Below are 21197 nucleotides of genomic sequence, written 5' to 3'. Positions count from 1 at the left end.
CATCCAGCACCACTGGTGCTGGATACAAATCTATATCAAAATAACTCCCTTTTGCAGGCTTTTGTGAACTCTGTGCATCCAGACAGGATTACTTAAATTGGCAACAAAACACATCTTAATTGAAATCAGTTTGTTATTCTCAAAGTCTTGTTATAAGCAAAAATGGGGACATGCCTTATTTGAGAAGCCAAGAATTTAATGTTCATGTAACTGAAATTTCAGTAGACCTAAATAAAATGCAATAAATGGTAACTAAGATTTTACTCCAGTTACTAAGTTTCACAGTCCCTATTATCCAACTAAATTAATACTTCTCACTGTATGAAAAATAATCAATTTAAACTGTTGCACAGAAATGCACACAAGCACATGCACACACGCTGAGTGGGGTGTGGTGTTTATGACTGGGTTTCCTCCTCTTCCTTTCCAAGAGGAATGTGATATTGGCAACTTCTTCCTCACTGTAGGCTCCACTTGGGGCTCTTTTCATGTTTGCTGGTACTTGAATGGACCTTGCTTTTTTTCACTGGTCTGCAAGTGCATTTTGTCTGCATTTACAATACACAATGGATTTTACATGTGTTGGATAATGCTATCTGCTCCCTGCTCCTAACACTAGTTTTGTCCTGCTCCAAGTTGTGAGTATTTATCTCTAATTTACCAGTGATGAGTATTTGCATCCTTAGAGTGATTCCAAGCCCCCTCTTGTCAACCCAGGCCTGTATTTGTCGAGACCACATCCAGTATTCCCACCTTGAAGGCCTTACTGTTATTCCTGTATAATTGTAGTGGCTGCTGTATGTGTGAGTCCTAAATGCATCTTTCTATGTAGAATAACCAGCTGCCACTGTTTTATCTCCAAAAACTATTACATCATGTGATTAAAATAAGCAAAAGTACATAGAATGGGCAGTAGTTGTCAGATCACTAGGAAAAAAAAAGTTGTTACAGCTAAGCAAGCTAGACCAAGGTTACCAGTCAGGCAGAGACAAGTTCAGCCAAAGAGGAGAACCAGAAAACTACTGTAATAAACATCAGATTAAAGAGGCATCATTTACAACAAAAAGATTAGCAAAATAACTTGCTGTTTTCTATGCATAGCTGTAGATCCAAATTAAAACAGGAGAAGGTTGTGTATGTTTATGTTATGTATGCTATGTCAATCTTAACAAGTGATGTGATCCAAAATGAGCAGTTCTGCTGAAATGAGTTGCTGCTGGACCTTGCTAGGGAAGGGATTGCTTGGGGCTTGTTGGTAATCTGGCCTTGGGCAGCAGCTGCCAACAGCAGTTGGAATTTGCTACCTGTGCTCCTGAAGATCAGCTTCTGCTTTAGACTCCTTGGGTAGATATCCTCTTTGTGTTCTCCAGCACAGTTTTGTGACATGAACCAAAGTGCAGCAAGAGGGAATGGTCCTGATCTGAATGAAAACACTCATGTATGTATGCCTTGTATGGGTTCAGAACCATGGTGAGTCAAGCTTTTAACTGGCATTTTTTACTTCCTGGAGTGTTTCCCAGCAGTGAAGGAAAAAATTAAGAAATTAGGACTGGAACCAGGAAGCTAAATAAAACATTTGAAATGTGAGAGGGATATGAGATTTCATGATAAATGCACTCAGGCAACCAGTGAGATACTTCTGCCAGGGCCATGACAAGATATGAAATGTAGCTGCAAGAGACCAGGATCATCTCCACATAGATCAAGCTGAAAAATGGTAAAGTGCTGTCTGCAAGCCTGGATACGCTCATGCTTGAATGGGAGGAAAAAAATGGAAAGTAACAATGTTGAAAGACAAGCACACTTCAAGTTGAATCTCATTCTGTTAGTCCAGTCCTTACTTGTAATGTCTTCATCTCTTTCATGACAGCTGGGGCAGGGGACACTAGGCTATATAAAATGCTAACCAGCATCTTGAATTACAAAAGGCAGGGAGAAAAGATCTGATTCTGTGGTGAAACCATCCACTCAGAAAATGCTTTTCAATGCAAAAGTAATAACTGCATGCTAACAGCTGTAATCGTAAACCTAAGCTAATATAATGTTGTTTTTATTCCCACTGAGTGGTTTCCTGTGAGCCTGGTCTTTTTACATCTTCTTAATCCCTTCACATGCTACTTCATGCATTTTCCTTTCTAATGCTCTGCTTTTCTACCTGCTGTCTGTGTGCCACATGCAATTTTAGTGAGCATGCAGGATTATCTATTTAGCAGTAGCTAGCACTGGCTGGCATTTGCATGCTACCTCTTTTTAATTCAATTACTGACTGTGCACCAGGCAGTAATTGCAGTTTCAGAAAGCTAAGGTTAATGAGTAAATTGAGTTTTATGTCTTCCTGGGTCATAAGAGAAAAATTATGGATAAAATTTGTGTAGGAGAGATTTAAATAGTGGTGGTTGTGCTGGCTGTGCTGGAAGCTCATAAGGAAAGTTTAGGTGTCTGCTGAAATAGAAAATGTCATTGATAATGAAACTCAGAGTGGGATGGAAGAGAGCTATTCTGAACAGTTCAACTTCTCTTTTTCCTCTTAATGGACACAGCATGCAATTTAGCCAGTGATAAAAAGTCAACTTCAGTTTTTCTGTAATAAGACTAACTTGCTCTAAGTAGGCATCATAAGTAAATATCAGTGTTTGAGAGACAAAACAACAAAAAGAGGGGTTTGTCTGATGAAGGGGTCTAAATTAAAATTAGACATTTGCTTCCAGGTGCCTGCCCATCTCTGGATAGGTCAAAAAGCAATCCCTGCAGTACATCAGTTATCAGTTTGATCAACAGGCATCAGGGCTCTTTAATTGAATCAGTCATCCAGTTCTAATCAGCTGCCATCTAGAAACTGAATTCCTATTGAATTAATATGGAGCTCTTTTGTATGTTTCAGAGAAAGTCTAACTTGTCTGATCTCTTCCATGAGATGAGGAGGAGGTTAGGCTGCAGTAATGGCTTTCTCAGAGCAGTGTGCCTTTTAAGGTCCACATCTCCCTTCTGTGGCAAAACAGAAGACTAATTAAGATGAATAAGAGATAGAAGGCAAATGTGGGTAGGTGTGTGGGACAGCCAAACCTCATGTCTCAAGTGCTGCACACCAGGCAGTAACTCAGCTGGGAGTCAGATCTGTCCTGCCTTGCTTGGGCCACTCAGTGCCTTATGCTTTCCTTTTTTCCTTGGATCCCCTCACTCTCCTGTGAGGAGCTTCAGCAAAGATGAGCCAGTGTCCTTCCTCCTCTGGCACACTGTAATAGCACATCTGGACAGCCTCATCTCTGATCTCCCTTAAAATTTCCTCATTAGAAAGTGACTCAGCCATGGCTAGCACCTTGACCCCTCTCCTCATGTCCCCTTCCATCTCACTGTACCCCATACAAAGCTGTATTAGTGAGGGCTCAGGAGCTCAGGAACCATTTAAGGCTTCTACCACTCCATGTGCCCAGCCACTTGCAACTTTAGGGAAGAGAATTGCAGGAGTATTTTTGGAGAAAATGAAAATGGAAAATGGATGGGAGTATGTCACAAGTAGATTGGATTTGCATGGGAGAGTGAAAGTGGAAGAGAAAAGGAAAAAGACATGAGACTAGTCAAGAAAATATTGATGAGGAAATTGTCCTCCTTAGCATTAAACCTGTATTGTCAGGCTGTCAGACTTAGTGGGGAAGTGCCTGCCTTGTCAGTGCTAGCTGAGCTCCTGGTGTGCCCTGATGAGCCATCAAAGCAGCCTCTGGCCAGTCAGAAGGGAGCTGGCTGAGCCCTGTGCAAGTGGCACACCGGCACCCCTCCGGCAGCCCCCAGCAAGCACGGCTCAGACCCTTGGATCAGGATCCAAGGAGCTGTCACATCAAAGTCCCATGCACACATGGACCCACAGGACAGGACTGCCAGGAGCCTCCAGAGCACTACTGCAGTGGGAGCAGAAGAATTAGAAGGAATGGGAAGAAGGAAGGAAGGAAGGAAGGGAGAAAGAAGAAGACAGGCTGCAATGGAAGAGAGAAGGTGAAACAAATGTTGGTAATATTAAAGGCATAGTCTAGATCTTGCCAACAAAATCATTAGCATATGAGTGGAAGCATCTTTCAACTAGAAATGGTCTGTGTGTACTTTGTTTCTGAAATATACAACATGTCAGGCTACTTTTTTGGTGGACAGAAAACTTGAGCCCTCAGCTTTTATTAAAACTATGTCAACTACAGCAGCAAAACCTCTTTTTCTAGCGTTGCAGTATTTGACATGACATTCCAAGTGATGTGCAAGACAGTAGAACCAAAGGGGAGATGCATTAATATAAGTAAGTATTTTCTGCATTTTCTGTCCTGGTTTCAGCTGGGACAAAGTTAATTTTCTCCCTAGTAACTGGTACAATGCTCTGTTTTGGATTTAGTATGACAGTAACATTGAAAACACACTGCTGTTTCCCATTGTTGCTGAGCAATTTACAGAACTTTTTAGCTTCTTGTGCCCTGACAGTGAGAAGGCTGGAGAGGCACAAGCTGGGAGGGGACAAAGCTTGGACAGCTGACCCCAGTTGACCCAAGGAATATCCCATACCATATGGCATCATACTCTGCATATGAACTGGGGGGGAGCTGGCTGGGAGATACCACTCAGGAATTGACTGATACCAGTTGGGGTGAGCTAGCACATTGTGCAACACTTGATTTGTATATTCAAATTATTTTATATTATAATTATTATTTTCTTCATTTTCTGTCCCATGAAACTGTCTTTATCACAACCCATGAGTCTGAGTCTTCCTCCTCTCTCCCCCACCCCACTGGTAGGGGGGCAGTGGCTGAGGGCTGTGTGGTGCTTAGTTGCCAGCTGGGGGTAAACCACAACAATTGGATGAACCTACTTAATGCCCATTGCATTATACCCTTTTCTTCCTCCCCTGTGGATACACAAGCACCTAAGCATATGTCAGGTAGTCTGAAAATGTTGCTGGCATTGAGAAGGGCAGTGTCCCTGACCCCTTGCCTCTGGCAGAGCTGTAACTTAGAAATGCCTCAAATTATGCACTGGAATCATGAGAGCACTTTCTGACATTTGTTTATATTTTATGGTAATGCAGCCTAACAAAGGTATATCCTGGTACTTCTTTGCCTCCATACCCCTTTTTTGCTAATTTCCACATAATATTGCCTATATTCCACAGTTCTTCTGGTCAGATGAGAGTGATCTCTCATAAGGACTAGTAGTTATTTTCTAGGGACTTCCAGAACCATATTTCCTAATATTTCCATAACCAAGATGGATGTTTCTAAGGGAATAGCTACATGAGTGCTTGCAGCTGTGTTCAAAACATAGTGCAGCCAAAGTCTGTTGTGAGTGCATATTACACACCCAAAATTCAGTTCCAGACAGTGTTGGGGCTACATTTTAAGAGATCATTTTAATTCCTAGGCCTCTTAATGCTAATAAAAATTCTTGCTATTGCAGGATTAGTCAATGGCAAAACCCATCTGAAAGATGATTTTTTTTCTCCCACTGAAACTGTGGGTGGAGGTCTGGGTTTGCATCCTTACTCTCTTAACTATTCTTTATTCCTGGCCAAAGCAGAATTTATTGAGATTGTGATCCTGAGCCTCTTTAAATGTCCATTTAATAAGTGCTCTGTTTTTCTCATTATAGGAACAAATTTCAGGTCTGAGATTTGGGTGTCTCTGTATCTCTTTCCTAGGCTCTACATTATTATGTTAGCTTGTGGCTCTAGTCCTGAAAAAGAATGTAATTTCATCCTCACATTTCAAAAGGTTAATCTCTTCTCATTAACAATAAGGGGTCACATCACGTGGCTGGAAAAAAAACCGTAGCATACATCTGAATTTCCTACCCATGTGAGCAGTGGAAAAATGAACAGGAGTGGGAAGGAGTCATCACATCATATACTAACTCATCTAAATCTGGATGCTTAAATTAGGTTCCTCCACCAAGTGGAATCAGAACGAGTCATCTCTGCCACTGTTCGGAAAGCCAAGAGAGATTAGGCTCCTAATTTATTTAGCAAAATATTTGATTGTATTTTATTATGTGTTAAATATCTTATAAAGGTACTCTGATTATCTTGCCTACCTCCCAACCTCACAGCCTCTTAAACTGCTAACTTACTGATCCTGCTGAACTTTTAGAAATACACCAGAAGCGCTTCTCCTGAGCGCTAGAGCTCAACAGGAAACAACAAAGAAACTTGAAGAAAGCCAAGACAAAAAAATGTTCAGAAAAAAATTCCAGAGATGAAGAGGAGGAGCTGCAAATGTGTGTCACAGCCACAACAGTAGCTGCTGCTCTCACCCCTCATGGGCTGTGAGAACTTAATGAGCAAAATTGTCCACGCACTTAATAAATACTTGGGTTGAAGGGCTGAAGAAGGTCATGTTTTAAAGACCTAACTGCAGACAATTGATCATGATGGGGCTAACAAGGTTTTTCTTGGGGGCAAAAGTGTGACTCCAGCAGAGCCATAGAGGCAGGAGCTGTCATGGGAAGGGCCACTAAGCTCTTGGTCCTCACAAGTGGATGCCCAGCATCAGCTGTGGGGCTGTAAGGGCTCCACAGCTGCAACAGCCTTCTTGCCATTGGCTTCAGCAGCCTAAATGTTGCAGGAACCTTTAATCTGAGTCTAGCTAGATGAAAGCAGTTACACGTGTAACTAGCAATGCCGTAATGGCAGCTTTGATTACAGTGTAGGTATCTTCAAAAATAGATGATCTTGGGAATCAAGGTCAGGATGTGATTATGAGAATTACAGGCTTTCCTAAAAGTGCTGAGGAAAACAAAAAACGCAAACTGAGAAACTTATTGATTCTTCCATTTTAACCCTGATGACCAGCTACATCAAACTGATCTGCCGGGAGCCATCACAGACAAATCCACAATAAAAAGAACACGGCGTGGATCGGCAGCAGACATCAGAAAGCTTCCCAGAGGAGAGGTAAGGAATGTAGAGCTGCCCTTGTCGCTTCTCCTTTGGTAAATGACTACTCAAAAACCCTAATTAAGTTTCCATCTTTAAAATGTGATTTCCATTTGGTCCCTGAGGTTTAAAAATAGTGAAAAGATTTCAGCAATTGATGACACTCTCAGTTGTACTAAATTAGAGCACAGAGGAATTAGGAGTTGCTGCTGGTGGTGTCATGTAGTAATGGTATCTCCTTTTCTTCTTGCCCTTGCACCAGGTTGCAGTTCCCCAACACCAGGCTCCCGGGCAGCAGCCACATACCAGAGAGGCAAATCACGCTCCAGTGGTGCTTGTTGGTCAGTGTAAGTTTTTTATCACTTTTGAATTCATCTAGCCCTTGAATCCCTTCATTCAGCCTTGCCCACGCTTCCAATCTTCTCTCACACACACAGGCTTGGGGAAAGAGGTAACAATTCTGCCTTTGTGGGTGTTTTTGACAACAGCTTAACTTTACTGATCACTGTGGAAATTCTCTAGATTTGCACTGCCATGAACTTATCTGGGCTCTGGGGATCCATGTGTGTGGGTTATAGACTCCTTAATTGCATGTGGGCAGCATTGTCCTCTGACAGAAATATCTTTGCCTTCGGAAAAAATAATATACTCCCAAAAAATTATTGTTGTTCTCCATTCACAGACTTGATCTTTTTAACATTGCCCTGCATTTGTCTTCACAAAATTTATTGGATAAATGGCAAAAAGGCTATTAGTTGTTTCCACTGAAATATGTGAGTGATAAACACATCTGTTATTCTTTACAGATATGAGAATTCTTTACAAATTCATTTCTCACACTGTTATACTCCCGTACAGTAACTGGGCATGTTTTTGATTGAACAGTCCCTGATTCAAAAGCGTCTCACCTGCTCTTAATATGAAGGCAATAAAAAGTAGCTATGTGCTGTGTTGCTGGCACAGCTTCAGCTTTTCCACATTACTTAAATCGTGACCATATATTCCAGTTAGCTTAGGCTTCAGGCTTTAAAAGCTCAATGTGAGTAATGAAGGGAAAGCAATCTGATTAGCTGGTGGAGCAGACTAAAAGGCACCTTTGTTACAAAGGAGCTTAAAAAAGGAGTAAAACTACATGAAATGGATTAACGGTATATTAATAATGATAGTATCAAACAGCATAATAAAGAAAAAGATCTGCATTCAACTGATATTAATATTTAATAGATGGCACAGGCATGTCCATGGCTTTATGTTCTTCTGTTTTAATGATCTTTACCACAGCTTGAGGTCCTTTGTCTTGTCCCCTTCTACTGACATCAGCTGGAGGAGACAAAGATTAAAACAAGGGTAATTTCCCTATGGTCATTGCTTGGCAGTATTTCTGCTTTGCTCAGCCATGAACTGAAGTTTAAAGGATGCAATGCTGTCACTCAGGCTGATTCTCCCCTCCACCCCATCTTACCAGGGTTAACCACTCAGCCAGTCACTGCAGAAACACGTGGCTCCTTTGCTACCCCACAGCCTCATATTGGGAACGGCACCATAATCTCATTAGAAGGTTGAATTTGCCATTGAAGCTTGAATTCCCATAACAGGAGGGGAGTGGACTAATGCAATTAAGCAAATTAGTGTTTTGAGCCACTGCATGATATCTGTCCAATACCATGAGCAACGACTAGGTAGCTTTCTTCCACTCCTAAAAAAAAAAAGTCAACAAAACCAATTCTCCAGTCCTCTCCCCACAGGATGCTCAGGGAAATACTGTAGTCCCCTCTCAGCTGTAAAGGTCTTTACAAATGGGAAGAAAATTTTTCACTTGACCTAAAACCAGAATTGCTTGCCTTTGTTTTTCCCAGTGCTCGGATCCCAGTGGTTCTGATTATTTATATCAATGTAATGTTTATGCTTCTAAAGGTAAAGTAAGTAAAACCAGAACATTTTGTTTTGCTCTTTTCTTATCATATGTGACAGTGGTTACCAGATCAGAGCAAAACTCCTGTTGATTTCAAATCTATTTTGATGTGAAGTGTTTCTTAAGTGCTATGAATAACTCTTTTAAAATACACTAGATTTACAAGAGATAATTCCGGCATATTCAGTAATTCTCTAGAAATGCAGATTATTAAATGCCTAAAGCAGCGCTTTTCTGCCTTTTGTTGTGGGGTTTTGAGGCTAATCCAGTTCCCTCCTCCCTCCCTCACCCTGCCAAGTAAACAAAGCGGCAAAAGCAGACTGTAGCAAGAATCGGGAACCGTAAATCTTTGAATAATATCCTGGCACATGAGTTTCAAAAGCAACATATTTCTCTGAGAGCCCAGGGGAGAGTGTGAGGGAGAAAGGGAAGGAGGGGAGCAGTGGTACCCTCCTGAGGACAAGGCTGCTGTCTCCATCCCAGCATTTCTTCCTGGGGAGGAAGAAGCTGGAATGGCATGGGTAGGATGTAGGAGCCTCTTACGCATATCAATTACCGAGGAGGTTACGCCGCTGGCTGCTTGCCGTCTTGTCTTTGAATGAGAAAGGCAGGAATAACAAGTGCATTTTAGTAGATGTTATTGTGCTAGGACTCATCTCCTCACAAACAAATCCCAGTCTGCCACCAGGCACTGCAGTCAGAAGGAGTGGAAGCGTAGGTTATTACTAAATAAGGGCATTGGCTATGCACTCAACTTTATATAATACATGGTTCCTACACTAAGCTGCTTAAAAAATAGATGTATATTATGTAGGCAGTATACATAGTCCCAAAGGATAGTGTAATCTTAGCCTTTTTTCCTGAAAATGCGAGGGACTTCAAGACTGAGTCAGTGCTGAGAATATCTGTCACAAGCTTGAAAATAGAACATAGTGTAGATAATGCTGTGGTTATTTGAAAAGCGTCACGAAGCTGAGTATTTCAGTGGCCACAAACTCCCAAAATGTCAGAGCTGAGCTGGTACTGAAGAGACACTGATATGTGCTGAAACAGAAAATACAGGACTGAGTCTCACTAACAAAATGAGCTCTGTGCTGTGATGGCAACAGCCATACAGTTTGGATTAAAGTATTTTGATATTTATGGTATCAGATCAGATAAGGACAAATTAAAAAAAAAAAAGGATTCGTGTTTTTAAATATTGTTTTTCCTCCTGGTGTCATTACAAAACAGAATCAGGGGTTGAATTACTTTCCTATGTGAGTTCTTATGTAACACTGTAAAGTAGTCCTGTTTTGCCTATTTGGTTTTTCCTTTTTATCATGTTTGGATTTAAATGTAGCCCTAATCCTGCATATCCTGCTTTGAAAAGCTTAAATCTGTAATGCATTGTATGGTATTCTTTAAAAGACTTTGCTCTTTACTGCGTGGTAGCCTTGAGTTAACAATATAGATTTCAATTCTTAACCTTATATTTGATAGTTTTGCTTGGGTTATATTCTTCATTGAATACAATGTAAAATTTCAAATATGCATATTAATTGGCACATATTCTTGAAAGTTCTTCAGGGATAAACACCATAAATGTGTCATTTTGGAGAGGAAAGAAAAAGATAAATTGAAGCCATATTTTATATCCATCGTGAAAGGCTGTGACTGCTGTTCCTGCAGTAGATGGGTGTTACTTGCTCTTGAGGTGGTGAGGCAGGAAAGCACTGCCAAGTACCCATGACTTGGTTTTCCTGGTCACCTTTCATCCCATAGTGAGGTAATGAGTTCACTGAGCAGCTTTTATCTTTCTCCCTCTCCTTCCCTGTTCTCTTTTTGATGGTGTATTTACTGGCACTCTGATTTTCCATCACACAAAGGTTTCAACAGGTAGTTTGCACAGCTCACCTCTACTACAGATGAGACATAAAAAAACCACCAAAATGCAGCTCTGCAGCTGCATCTCTGCCTTGACCTACTGCCAGACTTAAACACAATGGTTTCAAACTCTTCAAGCCTCGGGCATCTTTCTTACCCTGATTATATTTTATGCTTGGAAAAAAGCATGAAGCACGGGCAGCCCCATGAAGATGGGAGGATAAGACCTTTAAAATTATGCTGCAGGCAACAAGGCTTTGATGAGAGGAGTAATGTGGCCCAAAGGACAAAGGGGATTCTAATACTCTGAATGGGCAGGGGTTGAAAGAGAAGAGAAAGCAGAAGATGGAGATAAACAAAGGCAGGGACGTGCTTCAGGGAAAGTGTAGTAAAGGAAGAGAATCCAAATGCCAAAAGTGAACCTCGCTTTTTATCCTCTTTTTGTGTTTCATACAGTCACTTCAGCACAATAGGTATTCATCTAGACCACAGGATCCATTGATAACTTTTTCATCTCTTCAGGAGTCTGTTAAAATTGTGCATGGCTTTGCCTCCTGAGATAGTGAACTCCTGTCTTGAATGGAAAAAGGATGGTGTACTGACCGCAAAATTAAAGCAACTAAAGGGAGCTTTAAAGTTACAAAATGTGATAAACTTAAAAATAATCAGCAACAATTGGCAGTTTAATAGGTATTGCAAATCCTTCTTGGCCTTCAGTGAAGAACAGGGGTTTTATAAAAACAGATAAACATCTCTGGAATGTGGAGAAAACAGAATTTTAGTACAAAAGTCCAAAAGAAATGAGAAGGCATCCTGTTGTGTGGCTTACAGAGGCACTGCCACATCCAGATGAATTGCTGTTGACAGACAGCAAAAAGGATGAGTCAGGTGTGTATTCTTCGCTCAGGTGATGGCTGTCATACCATAATGTTTTACATTATTCTTCACTGTTTATTGCTAAAGGGAATTGTCCCAGTTTTAATACCAGCACTTTGCCTGAATAAATCCCACATGCCTGTTTTTTGGGAAAAGTAATATTGATTCATGTAGAACAGGTGCCTAAGAGCAAAGCAGAATATCAGGGAAAAAAAGATTAAAATAATGAATCCTTAGTGTTCCTTTGCAGGAAAGGTTCTAGTTATGATGCAAATGATACAAAATTAATGTATTCATGAATTAAAAATGAGAGGTGGCACAAACATAAACTCATTGTTGTTGAAATGGAATTGCACTGCCGTATTCCTCATGAATTGCTACGTTATGCTGAGACTCCTCAGAACAAAGCTGCTCCCCCTTGGAGGGGTGAAAGGCTTCTGCATGACTGAACCCAGGAAACAGAGGGACATCCTCCTGCAAGGAAGGTCTGTGGTGTGTGGGGTGGATTTGTTGGAAGGAGGCACAGCCAGCAGGTGTTGTACACAGCCCGTGTCTCATGGAGCCTCCACCAGTCCCTTTCTCCTCCCTACCCTCCATATTCTTCATCCACTTGGAAAGGGTGTGTGACACGTGGAAGAGAGGGAGGTACAAGTCATTGCCAAGCTGCACTGGGATAGTTTTCCAAATATACTGTAACAGGAAGTATGTCCTAAACCTAGGACATTTTATTATGGTAGGAAGGTAATTGGTTGGAAGGTGATTTTATTGTAACCTTGCTTTTCTTTTTCTCCTCATCCATATTTTGTCTCCTTTCCCCCCAAATTTTCCATTTTGCTGTGTGATGATGATAAATTTGAAGAATTCTGGGTGTGCAGTGTAACTTACAATCTGATGCTAGTTATCTGTAAGGTGTGCCAAAGCAGATCTTCATAAAATGATGAAAAGTTAATCCAGTTCTCATCTCTGAGTTTTTCTCAGCACACACAGCTACAATGCCAACTGGCTGGGGGTTCAAATAATGTTGACCAACACATTTCTTACTTTTAACCCCCAGAGTAAATCCTTTTCAAAGCAAACTAAAGTTAAGTTTTTAACTACTTAAATATTTCTTGACTGTCCTAATAAAGAGAAAACATTAAAGATGTTCCTGTGATAATCAACTGATCATTTTGGGTCTACAAACTCTCTGAGCTTCTCTACTGACCTTCTATCATTTTCCTTCAAAATACGATTTTTCTCCTCCATTCTGTATTTACTCCTGTTGTTATCCTAAACTTAATTTTATATTTGTTAGCTTAGTTTTTCTTATTGCTGATAAGCTATGATGCAGGGTATGTGTTTTTTCTTATATTTTAAAAATCCTGTAGAATTCCCTCTTATACAAAACTGGTGAAGAAAAGCTCATCCCCCATTTTGTGTTCAACTGTCACATTTTCAACTCTAATGTAATTTCTTTTTCACGTCACTCAATTCAGTGAATTCTAAACTTCTGGAAACCTCTCTTTATCATATTCACATAAATGTCTTCAGCATTTCTCAAACACATATGAAAGCTATATATGCTGAATACATTGTAGAAAGAGTTATTTGCTCATGTCAAGTTCCCAGTCTTGCATGGGGCTAAATTTAGTTTACCATAAAATTTTCTATTATGTAATTTAATTAAGGTTTTCCTAGAGTCTGTCACAGTCTTGAGCCACCAGAATAGTGTTTTGCTATGAGCAAATTTGGTGAATGAAGATGTTCCCTTTCTTTTCTAAACTGCTAATAAACAGGTTGAAAATGCCAATTATATTGTGATATTCCCTGTCAAGTTTAATGATTAACAGCTTTTCATCTTTTCTCAGCCATCCCTACATATTTTCCACATTGCAGCAAATTGTTAGCTCATTACAAGACGAACCGTCAAGAACCTCCAAAGCCAGATTTTATCAAATCTCTTCAGAAAATTTTTAACTAAATGGTTTATTGTGCACTTCATAAGCTCTTGGTGTTTAGAAGACTCTTAGATTTACTATGGAATGGCTTCATTTTATTATTTTTAATTAATGTCTGTGCTGCATCCAATGCTGAATCATCTTCCGCACTCACACAGAGCGGCAGCTGGTTTGTGATTTCACTTCTGTGCTGACATCCCCTTTTGGAAGGCATATCTTCCTACTCTTTTTTTTCCTCTGGGCTTAATCTAGTCTTACCCAAGCAGTCACAAGCTGTGCTGCCATAGTCAGTGGATTTAGCTTTCTCCAGGGAAACGAGCAGCAGAGGCAGCACGTGCAGGGCTCCAGCCCACGCTCCAAACCACGCAGCTCCCAGCCCCTCCCTGGGGATGGAGAACAGGAGCCCTTGGGACAGACAGCCAAGCCCACAGCTGCACAGATGGGAGAAAGGCTGGAAAACCAAACCTAGGTCCTGTCTCCTCTCAGCACAGGGCTGAGGGGCTGGGGTCAGATGTAAGCAACTCTCCTGGGACACCCACTGCTGTGGCATCCCTCCAACAAGTGCCTGCTCTGAGCAAGGGTCAGGATAAAATTAATTTAGGAAGCTGCAGCATCAGTGTAAGAACAGCAGTGTGAACTTGTAATCACTCCCAGACCAAGACACATATCCAATAAACAAAGGTTTTAGGTTATCTTTTCTTTAATGTAAAAAGATATTCATATGACTATTGGACTAATTATTGCACAGCTGAGGCATTTAAGTGCATTTTAGTATCAGAAATGATGGTGTTTTATAAAGAATAAGACACAACCTGATAACTATTTGATTTACTGCAATTCAGGTTGTAGAGTCGAGCTCTGAATGGAGTTGAAGTTTCTTGACACGGCAGGAAAAACAAGGAAGAAGAAAAGTTTTCTAGTTATCTTATCTTGTATAAAAGCTTGGAGTCTGTACTCTATGGAATGTTAATCCCAATATTACCGGGTGGGACGTGCCTGGCCCTGTCTGACCCTTGCTGCTGGACCAAAGGCTGCAGCTGTGGTGTTTCACCTCAGAGATGGCTTTGGCCAGCTGGGTGCTGCAGCTGGGCACTCGGAACAAATCCAGGCAAAGTAGGAACTCAGTTTACCTCTGGTGGAAAAGGTTCAGGCGACAGTGAAGAGAAAAAGGAGAAGATTCTATCATAGAGTTTTAATCCAGAGTTTTATTCCAGGATGACAGACCTCTGAATCTTGTAGCAGCTCCCAAGGGAATATTGACCGCATGGTCCCGTCTCCTTTTAAGGGACAGGGGGAGGGGAAGGGACAGGTGAGGCAGCAACCAGGTGGGAGGAGGGGAAGGCTCAAGGGATAAAGACACTTGGACAGGCCAATGAGCCCGGACCTGAGGGGCATCTTTTGAACTTCTGCCAACCACACCACGACCCTGCTGGAATGTTAAGATTGATGGACAGCTCTCAGCAGGACGGCAAAGGGGGAGAGGAAAGGAGAGGTTGGCACACCTGGGGGGTTGGGATAGGTGAAACAGGAAATGGCGTCACACTGCAACAGTACTCCAGTTTCTGAGGGAAGAAATATCTCTGGCAACTTCTTACCTGGCAATGAAATTACAGCTCTGCTAATCTTTATTTAAAATTGTTAGGTGACAGCATGATGCTAGCACTGACCAGCCTTGTGATGTTAAATGCATTTAAATGCCTCACCTGTGCAATAAAGAACTGCTTTCATCTAGCTTCAAAAAAGAAAACCCCTAAAGTGTTTTAAAGATACATGTCAAAGTTTTTAGCCTTTCTTGAAATTCTAATAATTCAGTGCTAAGGATACCTCTTCGATGTGCTACAAGTATCTGCTGATCTAAAAATATTTTTCTGTGAATATCAACTCCCTGATGTAGTGAACATCTTTATTGTTGAACCTTCTGTTACAGGTGAAGGGAAACACCATTCTCTATTCCGCTGCTGATAAGAAACAAGCTGTAATACTGTACAAGACAAGAAAGTAAGCAAAGCTGCTTCTTTGACTTCTGAATAGGAGGTGCTAGAGTATTTAAATTCAAAAATTATAGTGAACTACTTACATACTAAAAGAATATCAACCCCAAACCCCTAATACCATTCTTGGTGAGTTATATTGTGCTGAGGTTGTAGGTACTGTATTCTTCTATGTTTCTCACAATCAATGGTCCGTCTTCCAAACATTCCTCCAGTGAATGGAAATCAGTCTTACTTGCTAATACTTCTCTTTAAGTCAGAATAATGCATTCCTGCTCATTGACTCTGCTTCTTCTGAGCCTTTAATTTTGGTTCTTAAATGCTGTTTGCATGTTCCTTAAAAATCCCTGATTCCTCAACTCATGGTAGAGCCTTCTCAGCTGAGTCTAAACTGCAGGATCTAACTTGTGTGCTTGCCTCAAAGGTGCTGCAAAACTGAGAGCCTGTGTGTCATGTGGGAAAGCAATGACATGCCCCAGATTTGGATGGGAGCATTGGAGAGGAAATTCCATGTGGAAACACAGGAATTGTGAAGTAGACTTTGGCAATCAGCTTTTCTGAAACCTAAGAGAAGAGCAGATGCACTGAGGACAAAGGAACTCCTAAACCATCACAGTCAGAGTATTTGTAAGAAGCAATTGTTTGGGATTTTCAGAGACAGGGAAAAAAAACTAAGGAGCAGCTGTCTCAAAAAACAGTCTTAAATCAAATGGCTACAGCTTTGAAGGGAACTGGCACTAAAGCCAGAGGTCCTAAATGTTTGGGATAAAATGGAGGTAGATCTATAGAAATTACTGAAAAGGGGTAAAAACAAAAAATACAGTATGTCTGCCCATGCATCTTAAGAGGAATTGAAGTGCAAATGAATGAAAATTTGGGGGTTGTTTTCTTCTGGGAACAGCCTCCTTAGTCACGGTCAGAAAAACTTGTTGAAGAGGTGCTAAGGGTAGAAAATAATACAGTCGAAATGAAGCACTGTGGAAAAATACTGACTCTAATTGCTAAATTTGGCACAGATATATCTAGGAAGTTGATCCTACTGAATGTTTGCTATATTGGGGTATTGGTTACTTATTAGAGGTATATATGTGTGCAGAATTATATTTTCTGTAGCTTTCTTTGGCCAACTTTACCATTAGAAATGGATAATTTGTAATATTCTAAGATGTTTTGCTCAGTGTAAGGCGACACTTTCCTTGCAGGATATCCAATCTAATACTGCCAACCAACAGGCATCTTATTAGTCTGGCTCCTCAGCTTTTAAAATGCCTCATAATTCTGTGAAATGTCTCTGGTGCTGAGATTCTATCAGACTGCATCTCAAAAACAGTGTATCCAGTAATGTATATCAATTTCAATAACCAGAAACTGTGAAAAGCATCCATCTTCAGTATGTAACAAGGATATGACCCATCTTTCTTTTTCCTCATTGAACACCTGATAAATTAATGCTACCTTTCTGTGCCAGCTCTACGCTCTCTAAGGAGGAAGACCAAAATGAGCTGTTCCTCTTCTGGTGCCTATGATTAGTGACAGCCTTTGATTCTCAATGATTCTTGACTTATTTGGCCTCTCCCTGTTGCATCTCATCAAACATAAGTGATCCTTTGGAAGTTAGGGAGCTGGAAAATGAGTGGCACACAGTGGTGTGCTACAGACAATAGCAGATCCCAAGTACTTGTGCTCACAATGGGAAGCAGATGATAAACTTTTCACGTGGGTGTTTATTGATATCACAGGTGGTTTGTAAGGAGAAAAAGTACAAATTTTTTTTAATACTGGAAACCACATTTTCTTTGTTTACTCCTAAAAGAGGTGATCACTCTAACAGCAGGGTGTATGCTCCTTGGTACAATAGCATGATATATAAATTTGGAGGTTACTTTCCCACTGGAAATGACACTGGCTGTACTCAGCAGAGACAGGACAGTGGGTAATAGATAAAGTCAGTCCTCAGCATGAACTTTGTGACTCTCAAGCAGGCACCAGACTGGAAAAACTCTGCCTTTGTTGTGCTGAACATAAAGGACTTCACATTCTGGCTCTTTGACATTTCCTTGGATATTGAGAGAGGAACAGTGCACACTTGGGAACACCCACCTGTAACAGAGTTGTAGATTTCAGCCTGGGCAGCAGTGACTAACCCAGAGCTGGAGGAACTGGGAGAGGAGGTAGATCCTTGTTTGGGAAGAGTAAGGATGGCTTCACTCATGGGAACCACTTGCTGCTTGCAGAGGGAAGCACAAGCTCCTCTCCAGCAAGGGTGCAAGAGCCATGTTTGCTTCCCAGCCGGATCCCAGGATGTTTCTCACATGCACACACAAAGGCTCAGCACCAGCAGGAATTACTGACAGCAGCCAGCGAGCCCTGTCAGCCCCTTGGTGTTTAAGGGTTTGGTCTTTAATCCCTGCAGCCTGAGGAAGCTTCAAAGTCAGACTTCTCCCTTGCTGCCCTGACACATGGCCACCTCTGCAAAAGGTGAGGTGCTGCTGTTCTCTCATCCAAGCTGATTGCCTCTGTGTTTTGTGTGGACCCCAAAAATCCCTTTAGAAAGCATTGGTGATAACTGCACAGTGCCCAGGGGCTCCATTGCTGCCTCTGAATGAGCAGGCATGGACAAGGAAAAAGCTCTGGTCATCCATGGAGTTTTATGGCCAAAATGAAGTTTACCAATGGAGTTAGGAGACTGTGAGATTGACTGAATGGGTTTTGGGGGATGACAGTTTTGGATGATCTAACATCTCCTCATGCTCTTCTTCTACTGCTAATGTCCCTTACAGGAGCCATGTAATTATTCCCATTCCCCGATTGAGTTATAGCAATTAGTAATATCATTGCTGTAGCACAGAAGCTCCAGTGAAAAACTGAGACCTCTTATAATCAGGTTTTGTACAAATAAAGAGCAAGAAGTGACAATCTAGACTCCTGGGAGCAGGAATAAATCTTTAAAAAAAGGTCTTTGGGGCTTTGAATCAATCCCTCAGGGAGAGAGAGCAGTTGAGGGAGAGCTTGCAAAAAAAAAAAAAAAAAAGATTTGTGAATTTGTGAACTTGAAAATGTCACGCATTTTTCTGTTGAAGCTATGCCTCATTGCTGTTGTTAATATGTCACTGTAACACCTGCTGGCCCTGATTAGGATTCCTCTGGGATGGTATAATCACAGAGCACAATGTAGCCACAAAGAAATTACAGCTCATGATCTGCAACATATAAAGGGGGAATAATAATACACTCAACCAGATTTATGCTGGGTTATCCATACATATGGCCTGTATGGATGCTTTTGTGTCTTCATTTAGTATTTTGATTAACTCTGTAAACACCAGTGCTCCCTCATAACTCTGAGCCTGGCCATTAGAAGTTGGCTGCTCTTGTGGTGTCATTGAAGAAGATCTCAAATAGGGATTTGAAATAGGAGAAAATAACAGCTTAGACTTAGGCTACTGTAAGCTGGGCTGGCTGAGGGGCAAATTTACATTTAGACTGAGCCTCTTCACATCTTCTCTAAGTAATTGTAAACTCTCCCGTGCCTCAGCCCAAGAAAAGAATTTAGGCAGTCCTGCACTGCCAAAAACTGTCTTATGCTTTGTAAGATGTGTGATAGCTAATCTAAGTAGTCAGGCTTAGCATCTACTTTTCATAATTATTTGTGCAAATACAGCTCAGTTATCAAATGTCAGCATTAATCAGACAAAGGATATCAGCATTGCCAAAATAAACATGTTGTAAAAGTGTTGTGTCTGATTATTTGTATTATTCAACCAACACCCAGATGTCCTATTATGTTAAGAGCTACACAAGCATATAAGCAACCATTCCACCAGGAGGGAGTGCATGACTAATTTATGATAAGAGAAAACAATTGGACATTACAAGCAAATAAAAAGAAAGAGAGAGGAGAATTAGGGGCTCATGGTAGTCTGTGACTGTATTTTCTTATAAGACCCAATAATGAGTTTTAAGTAAAGGAAAAAAATGTTTTGATATAAATAAATAAGTAATATAATACCAGTAATTCTTACCAGGCATTTGCCTAGCCCAGTGGAGATTTCTGTGGTATGTACTTAGCTTTCATATTAGGGACTTATCCTCATCCACACCATGCCTGTTTACACCATCCTCCTAGGGGTCTCCAATAGGCATTGCACGACAGCAGAGGACAGAGGAACACAGCCAAAATCCTACAGCTGGCCTCATACCACACAAATCTGCCATCTGCACCCTGCCAGGCACATGCCCAGGGAGGGCTACAGGGGCTGCATTTCTTTGTTATTAAATGCCTTATACTGCCAGCACAGCATAAAGGGATCTTGATGTGACTGATCGTTCCTCTCCCTCTAGCGTGTTCTGCTGCGGCACATTTCCAGTGCCACAGCCCCACTTTGTTTGAGCATTCATGTGAATAAATCACTTTATTAAAGTGCCTGGATGAACTGGTGCTGCCCAGGACAGAGAACATCACTGTATGTTGCAATGAGAAGGTGAGGTGCACAGAACACAAAGATACACAGAGTTTACAGAGGTATCTGCTCTCCAGTCTCCTTTCTGATCTGAGGTCACCCTGCCTCGTCATGGGCTTTTCATTACTCTCAGTCTCTGTTTGTCAAGGGCACCTCCTCAGAAGAGAAGTCAGGATGAGTTTTAGTCCTCTTTGCCTGCAGGAGCTTGTGGTCGGTGATGCACAGTGATACAAAAGACATCTTAAAGGTAAAACATTTAGCAGTTGAAACAAAGTGTTTAGTGGGGGAGAAAAAGATAAGCAAGATAGAAAAAATAGATATTTATTAATGTATTTGAAATGTAAAATTTACAAGGTAACCAGAGGAAACCGGGCTCTGTCAGGCACTTAATTGTCTCAGATTAATTCTCCCAGACAATTCCCAGACTTTTGTGAATGTGCTCCTTTTTTCACATCCCTAATTCTTTTCCCCTCCAGTGCAAAGAAGCCTGGCAGTGTCCCTCAGCTATTGTTTGTAGAAAAGTGGCTTATCTTGAGCCATACTTTTCCTTTCATTTTCCTTTTGAATTGAACCATTCTGTTCATGGGGCAAAGTCAAAACAGGCTACTCATAAATTATCACAGAGCAGTTCCTCTTTCATCACAGGCGTAAACACTTTGCAAATCTAGTAGGTGAAGCTGGAATTCCCATCTATTCTTGGAATTTACAGCCAAAACCAAGTGAGAGGGGTGACATAATAGTGCAAAACAACCGTTCTGATATCTCCCATGTAGGGCAACATCTATAATATTTAGTGTTTCCATAATAATTACTATTTCTCATTATGAAATACAGCACTTGCCATCTCTTTCACTTTCTTTCACTCTCTTTCACATTCCCATAAAGGAGAATTCCTTGAACTGCTCAGCATTGTACTGAGAAAAAATAAAATTAAAATTATAATTAGAAAAAAAACAACAACAACTAGGAGTACAACAGCTCTGTAGGGAACACTGATAATATGTGATGGCCTGATAGGAATGCAATGTCATTAAAATGTAACAGTAGTTTGTATTTTATAAACCATTTTTCTAGATCAACTGAGCCACTTCATATTGCTTCTATACACTGATTGTCCCACCCAAACAAGTAAATTACTACTGCTTTACACCAAGGGAGAATAAGGGGACTGACACCTGCGAGTGGGTTTGTTATGTTTGACTCTCCCCAAAGTGTTTTCTGTATTTTTTAAAGGACTTGGCCCCACGAAGT

General features: G+C 41.0%; 1 long non-coding RNA gene across 2 annotated transcripts; it reads left to right on the top strand.

The window, feature by feature from the left end:
- Nucleotides 1-1245: 1245 nt before the first annotated feature.
- Nucleotides 1246-19774, top strand: LOC139584956 (uncharacterized). 2 transcript variants are annotated; one of them, XR_011676888.1, is made up of 3 exons: nucleotides 1246-6922; nucleotides 7167-7251; nucleotides 15423-19774. It is a non-coding gene; the product is annotated as an uncharacterized lncRNA (long non-coding RNA). The 2 variants fall into 2 exon arrangements; XR_011676887.1 differs by lacking the exon at nucleotides 15423-19774 and having other exon boundaries at nucleotides 7167-12511.
- The last annotated feature ends 1423 nt before the right edge of the window (nucleotides 19775-21197 follow it).

Source organism: Agelaius tricolor, unplaced genomic scaffold (assembly GCF_023055355.1).
Source record: "Agelaius tricolor isolate 1412-34295 unplaced genomic scaffold, bAgeTri1.0.p SCAF_2, whole genome shotgun sequence".
NCBI classification, from domain to species: Eukaryota; Metazoa; Chordata; class Aves; order Passeriformes; family Icteridae; genus Agelaius; species Agelaius tricolor.
The sequence above is the reverse complement of the archived record's forward strand: the minus strand, read 5'-3'. Positions and strand labels throughout refer to the sequence as shown.